Below are 10,457 nucleotides of genomic sequence, written 5' to 3'. Positions count from 1 at the left end.
TGACATTTTGAGAGTACAGAGTCTTTATGTAAAAGCCGTGGTTTTCCAGGGAAATTGGACACTTGGTTCGGAAAAAGAGGGAGATATACAATAAATATAAGCGGCAGGGAGTAAATGAGGTTCTTGAGGAATATAAAGAATGTAAAAGGAATCTTAAGAAGAAATTAGAAAAGCGAAAAAAAGATATGAGGTTGCTTTGGCAAGTAATGTAAAAGTAAACCCCAAGGGGTTCTACAGATATGTCAATAGCAAAAGGATAGTGAGGGATAAAATTGGTCCATTAGAGAGTCAGAGTGGACAGCTATGTGCTGAGCCGGAAGAAATGGGGGAGATATTAAACAATTTCTTTTCTTCGGTATTCACCGAGGAGAAGGATATTGAATTATGTGAGGTAAGCGAAACAAGTAGAGTAGTGATGGAAATTAGGAGGATTAAAGAAAAGGAGGTACGGACACTTTTGAAAAATATAAAAGTGGATAAGTCTCCAGGTCCTGATAGGATATTCCCTAGGACATTGAGGGAAGTTAGTGCAGAAATAGCAGGGGCTATGACGGAAATATTTCAAACGTCATTAGAAACGGGGATGGTGCCGGAAGATTGGCGCATTGCGCATGTTGTGCCTTTGTTTAAAAAAGGTTCTAAAAGTAAACCTAGCAATTATAGACCTGTTAGTTTGACGTCTGTGGTGGGAAAATTAATGGAAAAGATACTTAGGGACAATATATATAATTATATGGATAAACAAGGCCTGATTAGAAACAGTCAACATGGATTTGTGCCTGGAAGGTCATGTTTGACTAATCTTCTTGAATTTTTTGAAGAGGTTACCAGGGAAATTGATAAGGGCAAGGCTGTGGATGTTGTCTATATGGACTTCAGTAAGGCATTTGACAAGGTTCCACATGGTAGGTTGATTAAGAAGGTTAAATCGTTGGGTATTAATAGTGAGGTTGCAAGATGGATTCAACAATGGCTGAATGGGAGATACCAGAGGGTAATGGTTGACAACTGTATGTCAGGTTGGAGGCCAGTGTCTAGTGGAGTACCCCAAGGATCTGTGTTGGGTCCACCGTTGTTTGTCATTTACATTAATGATCTGGATGATGGTGTGACAAATTGGATTAGTAAATATGCAGATGATACTAAGATAGGTGGTGTAGTTAATAATGAAGTAGAGTTTCAAAGTCTACAGAGAGACTTGGGCCTTTTGGAAGGGTGGGCTGAAAGATGGCAGATGGAGTTTAATGCTGATAAGTGTGAGGTGCTGCATTTTGGTAGGACAAATCAAAATAGGACGTACAGGGTAAATGGTAGGGAATTGAGGAATGCAGTGGAACAGAGGGATCTGGGAATAACTGTGCATTGTTCCCTGAAGGTGGAATTTCATGTGGATAGGGTGGTGAAGAAGGCGTTTGGTATGCTTGCCTTTATAAATCAGAGCATCGAATATAGAAGTTGGGATGTAATGTTAAAATTGTACAGGGCATTGGTGAGGCCGAATCTGGAGTATGGTGTGCAGTTCTGGTCGCCAAATTATAGGAAGGATGTCGACAAAATGGAGAGGGTACAGAGGAGATTTACTAGAATGTTGCCTGGGTTTCAGCACTTAAGCTACAGAGAGAGGTTGAACAGGTTGGGTCTTTATTCTTTGGAGCGTAGAAGGTTGAGGGGGGATTTGATAGAGGTTTTTTAAATTTTAAGAGGGACGGACAGAGTTGACGTGGGTAGGCTTTTCCCCTTGAGAGTGGGGAAGATTCCAACAAGGGGACATAACTTTAGAATTGAGGGACAAAAGTTTAGGGGTAACATGAGGGGTAATTTCTTTACTCAGAGGGTGGTGGCTGTATGGAATGGGCTTCCGGTGGAAGTGGTGGAGGCAGGCTCGATTTTATTATTTAAGAGTAAATTGGATAGGTATATGGATGAGAGGGGATTGGAGGGTTATGGTCTGAGAGCAGGTAGATGAGACTAGTTCAGAGAGAGATGTCGGCGTGGACTGGTAGGGCCGAACGGGCCTGTTTCCGTGCTGTAGTTGTTATATGGTTAATGGAACAATTATGGCAAAGTGGCTATGACACATTATAATTGAAATACAGGAAGACTAAGGGTTTGGGTCTTCCTTTGTATGGCTACCTTTTTGTACATGCATCATCTAACTTTCTCCAGGCCTTGCTTTCTTCCTTTGCTTACATGTTCTACATGTTACTGAGTTTTAATTGCAGTGCGCTTCTTCTACCATGTAGTAATCAAATTTCCTCTTTATTTCACTTATTAATCCATTTAGATGCTTGTATGTTTAGTAAGAAAAAAGCAATCACGGTTAAGCTGTCTATCTAGTGTGTATCAAAAATAGCCACTTCTGAAGAATGGCCATCAATTTATGTGTAACTTTGCTTCCCTCTCCACAGATGCTACCTGACCTGAGAATTTCTAGGACTGTTATTATTTCAGATTTTCAGAATTTACAATGCTTTGCTTAGTTCCAACGTTTCTTCCTGATCTCTTTTCATTCCTTTTACCTGTTACATTATCTGCAATTAACAAGCCCTCACCATTTCACAGCCAGCACCACAACCTTTTGTGCAATTTAGTATCTCCAGCTTCATATACAATCACTCACAGACCTTTGTGATCCCCCCTCCCCTTTAGAAACGTAGAAAATAGGTGCAGGCCCTTCGAGCCAGCTCCGCCATACAATGATCATGTTTGCTCATCCAGAATCAGTACCCTGTTCCTCATATCTCCCCGTATCCCGTGATTCCATTAGCCCTAAGAACGATATCTAACTCTTGAATACATCCAGTGAATTGGCCTCCACTGCCTCCTGTGGCAGAGAATTCCACAGATTCACAACTCTCTGGGTGAAAAAGTTTTTCTTCATCTCAGTCCTAAATGGCCTACCCTTTAGTTTTAAATTGTGACCCGGTTCTGAACTCTCCCAACATCGGGAACATTTTTCCTGCATCTAGCCTGCCCAATCCCTTAAGAATTTTATATGTTTCTATAAGGTCCCCTCTCTTCCTTCTAAATTCCAACAAATACAAGCCCAGTCGCTCCATTCTTTCATCATATGACATTCCCGCCATCCCAGGAATTAACCTCGTGAACCTACGCTGCACTCTCTCAACAGCAAGAATGTCCTTCCTCAAATTAGGAGGTAAACAATGCACACCACACTCCAGGTGCGATCCTGTACAACTCCTTGCTTCTATACTCCTCTCGCTATGAAGGCCAAAATGCCATTAGCTTTCTTCACTGCCTGCTGTACCTGCATGCTTACTTCCAGTGACTGATGTACAAGGACACCTAGGTCTCATTGCATCTCCCCTTTTCCTAATCTGACACCATTCAGATAATAATCTTTCACCTTGTTCTTGCCACCAAAGTGGATAACCTCACATTTATCCACATCTGCCATGCATCTGCCCACTCACCCAACATAATCCAAGTCACCTTGCAGCCTCATAGCTTCCTCCCCGTAGCTCACACTGCCACCCAGCTTTGTGTCATCATCAAACTTGGAGATGTAACATTTAATTCCTTCAACTAAATCATTAATATAGTAGTATTTGTAGTTTTAACCATTTGATTTCTACCTTTTAGTTTTGATGAAAGGTCATCAACATGTCAAGACTCAAGATTGCAGATGTTGGAATCTTGGAGAAACTCAGCGGGTCAGACAGCATCTGTGGAGGGAAATGTACAGATGACTTTTTGAGTTGGGATTGTTCCTCAGTCTCAATCATCTGTCCACTTCTCTGCCTGACCTCCTGAGTTCCTCCAGTAGTTTTTTTAATATGAAACATTGACTATTATTGACTGCATATAGTCATAAGTTATAAGTCATTTGGCCCATCAAGTCTACTCCGACATTCAATCATGGCTGATCATATTTCCCTCTCAACCCCATTCCCCTCCATTCTCCTCATAACCCCTGACACCATACTAATCAAAAACCTGCCAATCTCCGCCTTAAAAATATCCATTAATGCCCTCCACAGCCTTCCGTGGCAATGAATTCCACTGAAGAAATTCCTCCTCATCTCCTTTCTAAAGGTACGTCCTTCATGTACACTATGACCTGTTAAATATTTCCAGCATGTTTTATTTATTAAGATCATGTTAATTTAGCAAGAATGTTTTTATTCTACATTCTATGTCGCACATACAATATTCCACTTATCACTTACTGAAGGGTTGTCAAACAGCACTGTTCAATTGCTTTGCTTTAATTATTCCCTTGTCCCTTTAGATCTATTTCTATCTCAGCTGGTCTTTAGAACATTTCCCAGTGTTACATTTATTCTCCTGTGTCCCTGTTATTTTACACAATTGCTGTAATTTTTCACAGAGTTTTAGGAAAATTAAACTCCTGCCACAAAATGATAATCCCAGGCCACAGTTTGTTCATTTTAACAGTTTATATGGTTTAGCGTAGAGATACTGCATAGAAACAGGCCCTTCAGCCAAATCGACCATTCATTATCAGTTCACATCAGTTGTATGTTACCCACTTTTTCATCCACTCCCTGTATGTTGGGGGCTATTTTATAGAGACTAATTAACCTATAAACCCGCACGTCTTTTGGGACGTGGTAGGAAACCAAAACACCTGGAAGAAATCCACATGAAGAACGTACAAATGCCACACAGACAGCACCTGTGGTCAGGATCAAACTCTGGTCTCTGGCATTGTGAGGCAGCAGCTCTACCAGCTGCGCCACTACACCATTATGCCTTTCTGTTATACAGCCAAATAGTCCACAGTGCCCATCCACCTCAATCAAAGCAAAATGTTTCACGTAGATTTCATTTGGATTGCGCCATGTAGCAGCAGGGATGACATCCTAATCTCTAAGAAAACATGAAAGGGAAGTGACAGAATTTTGTCTTTTAATGCTGATGTTGGAAATCTGAAACCAAAACAGAAAACAGCTGCATCAGCGGAAAGAGAAGCAGAGTTAATGTTTCAGGTCAAAGGCATTTCAGAACTGGGAAAGGGTCTTTGACCTGAAACATTAACTCTGGTATTCTTTCTGCAGATGCTGCCTGACCTGCTGAGTGTTTCCTGTATTTTTTGGTTTTATTAAAGGAAGGTATCAGTTTTGCAAAGACATTTCTTGGCAGCTTTCTCAGCAGAGTTGAGTTGGTAACTATTACTGCACTGCTTTAATATGTACGTGGCCCTGAGTTATCTCAAGATACTGTCTATCATCACAAGAAAATCTAGTCTAAACAGAGAGTGACATCCTTTGAAAGTAAAATGAAAAGATAACCACTTGGTGGCAGCAAATAGTTACTACTAGTAATTAACTGCTAAAATTATGGTGCAGATACTGCTTGAGCATTACACCTGCATTTTAGCAGTTCATCACTGACGTTCTAGCACTGCCTGATAAACTCTGCCAAGGGAAAACACTACTCTGGATATGGAAAGTTGAATTTTAAAAATTAATGTCATTGTGGAATTGAAAAGGGAAATGGATTAATAAATAGTGGGGAATATTTTTTCAAAACTACAGAGAAAGGGCTAGAGGATGGAAGTAGAGAATGGTTCTGCTAATGAGCCATAGAGATGCAGTAGGCCAGATGGCTTCCCCTTGTGCTGCAACCGTTCAATGCTAAGTATGAAAATGATTGCCAGTGAAAACTTAAAACATCATAAGTCTGCCAAGTTAAACATGATTGATCTGTTGTGTACTCATTGGATTTTATTTTATGTTTTAACTGGTGAGATGATTGTCAATCTTCTCATATTTTCTTTTTAAATGTGGCATTATTTAAAATTTCCTTACATGATTGGGTTTAGCGACAAACTATATTTGTTTGCAGTACAAAACAAATTGCCTTCCCATCTTTATTCCAAGAATATCAAGCATTCTGTATAAAATTGAGAACGTATTCTGGCTTATCTACATTCAGCAAATTTCACATTATTTCCTTAGATGAAACTGCACTCTGATGGGTGAATGCCAAATGTGTCAGATATCTAATCTATCAGATTTTATGATCTTCATTTTCAGTTGGATTTTATGATCTTCATTTTCAGTTAAAGTATAATGAATGTAACACTTCCTAATAAATATTTTGATACATCATATTCTGACGCATCGGAGTTCACTAAAATTTTATTCCTTTTCATTTAGAAATATAATTGCTTTTTAACATGTACAGTGCCCTCCATAATGTTTGGGACAAAGACCCCTTATTTAATTATTTGCCTCTGTACTCCACAATTTGAGGTTTGTAATAGAAAAAAATCGCATGTGGCTAAAGTGCACATTGTCAGATTTTAATAAAGGCCATTTTTATACATTTTGGTTTCACCATGTAGAAATTACAGCAGTGTTTATACATTGTCCCCTCATTTCAGGGCACCATGATGTTTGGGACACAGCAATGTCATGCAAATGAAAGTAGTCATGCAAATGAAAGTAGTCGTGGGTAATATTTTGTTGCATATCCTTTGCATGCAATACTGCTTGAAGTCTGCGATTCATGGACATCACCAGTTGCTGGGTGTCTTCTCTGGTGATGCTCTGCCAGGCCTGTATTGCAGGCATCTTTAGCTTATGCTTGTTTTCGGTGCTAGTCCCCTTCAGTTTTCTCTTCAGCATATAAAAGGCATGATCAATTGGGTTCAGACCGGGTAATTGATCTGGCCACTCAAGAATTGACCATTTTTTAGCTTTGATAAACTCCTTTGTTGCTTTACCAGTATGTTTGGGATCATTGTCTTGCTGTAGTATGAACCGGCGGCCAATGAGTTTTGAGGCATTTGTTTGAACTTGAGCAGATAGGATGTGTCTATACACTTCAGAATCATTATGCTACTACCATCACCAGTTGTATCATGAATTTTAGATTTAGAGATACAGCGTGGAAACAGGCCCTTCAGCCCACCGGGTCCGCGCCGCCCAGCGATCCCCGCACATTAACACTATCCTACACACACTAGGGACAATTTTTACATTTGCCCAGCCAATTAACCTACATACCTGTACGTCTTTGGAGTGTGAGAGGAAACCGAAGATCTCGGAGAAAACCCACGCAGGTCACGGGGAGAACGTACAGACGGCGCCCGTAGTCAGGATCGAACCTGAGTCTCCGGCGCTGCATTTGCTGTAAGGCAGCAACTCTACCGCTGCGCCACCGTGCCATCTATAATGAAATAAGTGAGCCAGTACCTTCAGCAGCCATACATGCCCAGGCCATAACACCCCCAACATCGTGTTTCACAGATGAAGTGGTATGCTTTGGATCTTGGGCAGTTCCTTCTCTCCTCCATTCTTTGTTCTTGCCATCACTCTGATATAAGTTAATCTTCGTCTCATCTGTCCACAAGACCTTTTTTACAGAACTGTGGTTGCTCTTTTAAGTACTTCTTGCCAAACTGTAACCTGGCCATCCTATTTTTGCGGCTAACCAGTGGTTTGCATCTTGCAGTGTAGCCTCTGTATTTCTGTTCATGAAGTCTTCTGCGGAGAGTGGTCATTGACAAATCCACCCGACTCCTGGTGAATGTTTCTGATCTGTCAGACAGGTGTTTGGGGATTTTTCTTTATTATGGAGAGAATTCTTCTGTCATCAGCTGTGGGGGTCTTCCTTGGCCTGCCAGTCCGTATGTGATTAGTAAGCTCACCAGTGCTCTCTTTTTAATGATGTTCCAAACAGTTGATTTTGGTAAGCCTAAGGTTTGGCTGATGTCACTAACAGTTTTCTTCTTGTTTCTCAGTCTTATAATGGCTTCTTTGACTTCATTGGCACAACTTTGGTCCTCATGTTGATAAACACAGCTGTAATTTCTACATGGTGAAACCAAAATGTATAAAAATGGCCTTTAATAAAATCTGACAATGTACACTTTAACCACGTGTGATTTTTTTTCTATTACAAATCTCAAATTGTGGAGTACAGAGGCAAATAAATAAATGTCCCAAACATTATGGAGGACACTGTATGTCCATTATATTGATTCAACTTACAAAATGTCCAAAGTGGCTCTTTTTAGAACATTGTGCATGATTTATTACATAATTTTAATGATTGTATTATGGACCCTTATGCTGAATACTCAAGCCAATCCCTAATTTTACTCCCCTGGTGACATAACTAGATGAAAGGTACCATCAGGTGCCCATCGTAGAGTCTCAACAGGAAGCTACCCACTAATGCAATCTAATATAATGTTCCACATTTAAGAGCTTTAGCATTCAAAAAAAAAAAGAGCACTTACCAAACAAAATGTTTCAATGGCTGCTGCTTTTTTTAAACTATGGAATCAATCCATTTAGGTTATTTTGCTGAGATGTTTTAGCTATGTACTTAAATAATTTGTTTATTATTTCCTTTGATGTCTATGAATTAAGAATATTTATTCTTGAATACCCTAGGATTTGATTTGGCAGTTTAACTAACTAGATACATGGAACTGCAGATGCTGGTTTTACAAAAACCACAAAGTGCTGAAGTAAATCAAAGGGTCAGGCACCATCTCTGGTAATGTTTTCTGTTGGGACTCTTCTTCATACTGGGAGACCCAACCCGAAACATCACCTATCCATGTCTTCTTGAAATGCTGCCTGATCTGCTGAGTTACTCCAGCACTTTTGTTTTAAGTTAACTAACTACATAGTTAGATATGTGTTGCTATGCTTATGTACAATGTTGGTGTTCCTTATTTTCATGTATACATTAGCAAACAGTCAGCTAGGTAGTTTTAAGATAAGGGATAGAACAATGGAAGAAAGATAAACATATCGCACCTGTGTTTGTAGGAAATACAACCCTTTTGATGTATTTTTGGGTTGCTCTCATGCTGGTTTGCCATTGCTGTATTGAAGGCTCACAAAACATTGGAAAGTTTTACTTGACACCTATGACTACTGTGCAGTCCCACTTGAAAAGAGGACCAGGTATCTGGCATCAGTTACATTAGGCTGGTGCAAGGGACTTTCTCTTATTGTGTCCTCCAGCCACAATTTCCATAATATTAAGTGCATGCCCCTTTATAAGGGGAGGAAGATGCAGGGATCTTTATGCCATGTGTCATTGTCACTCTGTTGCAAGAGATTGGTAGAGGTAATGACATCTTGAAAGAGTGCAGTCATTATCCACAGTGCCAGCTGGACACATTAATGAATATAAACAAGGTCCTAAGCATAACATTAAACATCTTTGTAACCATCAAAACAAGCCTTAAGTGTTGTGTTGCTTCCCTGCAGGGTAGAGGGGGGTGAGCTAAAGGTTCCAGTTCACATCTGTACCAACATACAAGGAAAGCATGGAGTTGAAGTCTTACCGTCAGAAGTCTCAGAGGAAGTTAAGAAGTTTGGAGAGTTAATAGTCTCTGGTTTGCTCCCAGTTGCACCTGCCTGTGAGAATGGAAGCAGTTAAATAAGACAGATTGATGTGCAACTAGAGGCATGATGCAGTATGGAGATCTTTAGATACTGAGGACTTCGGGACGTGTACAAAGTGAGCAATGTGTACCTCACAAAGATTGAATTTGGTACTATAGACAGAATGATCTCCAGTTTGGTTGTAGTTCTTTTCAGTTAAATTGTAGGCTTGGTGAGGAGTTGGGGGAAGAGTAGCTGTAGAAAAAGAAAGCTGCGCATAATCTCTTAAAAGCTAGCAGTGGACTTCTGAGGTAATGTAATAACATCCCTTGTGCCTTCCATCATCAATGGACTATAAATATATTTGTAGATACTACATCGACTTTTGCAAACATTCATACCCATCACAATAAATTGGAATTGCAGTGACTTTCCGGTGAGGCAGTGTGGATCAGTGTCAATAGCTGGAGCAAATGTCAGGGTCCTGCTCCCTTTCCAGATGATAGAATTTTGCTGCACATCTACGATCTTAGCGTGGCAGCTGCAGGGGAATGAGGTACACCTGCATTCTGCAACAGAGCAGAATATTGTATTCTTTCACCTTGTATTCAACCTCGCAAAGTATAACACCTCACACTTGATCGGATTAAACTCCATCTGCCATTTCCCAGTCTATTTCTGTAGCTGAGCTACGTCCTGCCTGTATACTTTGATGGCCTTCCTCATAATCTGCAACACCAGCAATGTTGGTGTCATCTGCAAACTTATTGACCAATCCATCTACAGTTATGTCCAAGTCATTTATTTGTATCACAAACATATGCCCCAGCACAGATCCCAGTGGAACTCCATAGGTTACAGATATCTAGCCTGAATAATGTACTTTCACCAACGCCATCAAAGTAGACAGCAGGATATAGATTTGTCTTCTATTAGTAAGACAGTCCTGAATCCATTGAAGACAGGAGACTGGTTATCACAGGGAGAATAGTAAATTGAAGTAATTTGCTCTTTTTCAGAATAGAGGATGTAAATAGGGGATCAATTCTTGGCCCTCAATTATATACTATTTATTTTAATGACCTGGCTGACAGCAGAGTCTGAGATATCCAAATT

The sequence above is a fragment of the Rhinoraja longicauda genome, chromosome 2 (assembly GCF_053455715.1).
Source record: "Rhinoraja longicauda isolate Sanriku21f chromosome 2, sRhiLon1.1, whole genome shotgun sequence".
Taxonomy (NCBI): domain Eukaryota; kingdom Metazoa; phylum Chordata; class Chondrichthyes; order Rajiformes; family Arhynchobatidae; genus Rhinoraja; species Rhinoraja longicauda.
This window is presented reverse-complemented; position numbering follows the sequence as displayed.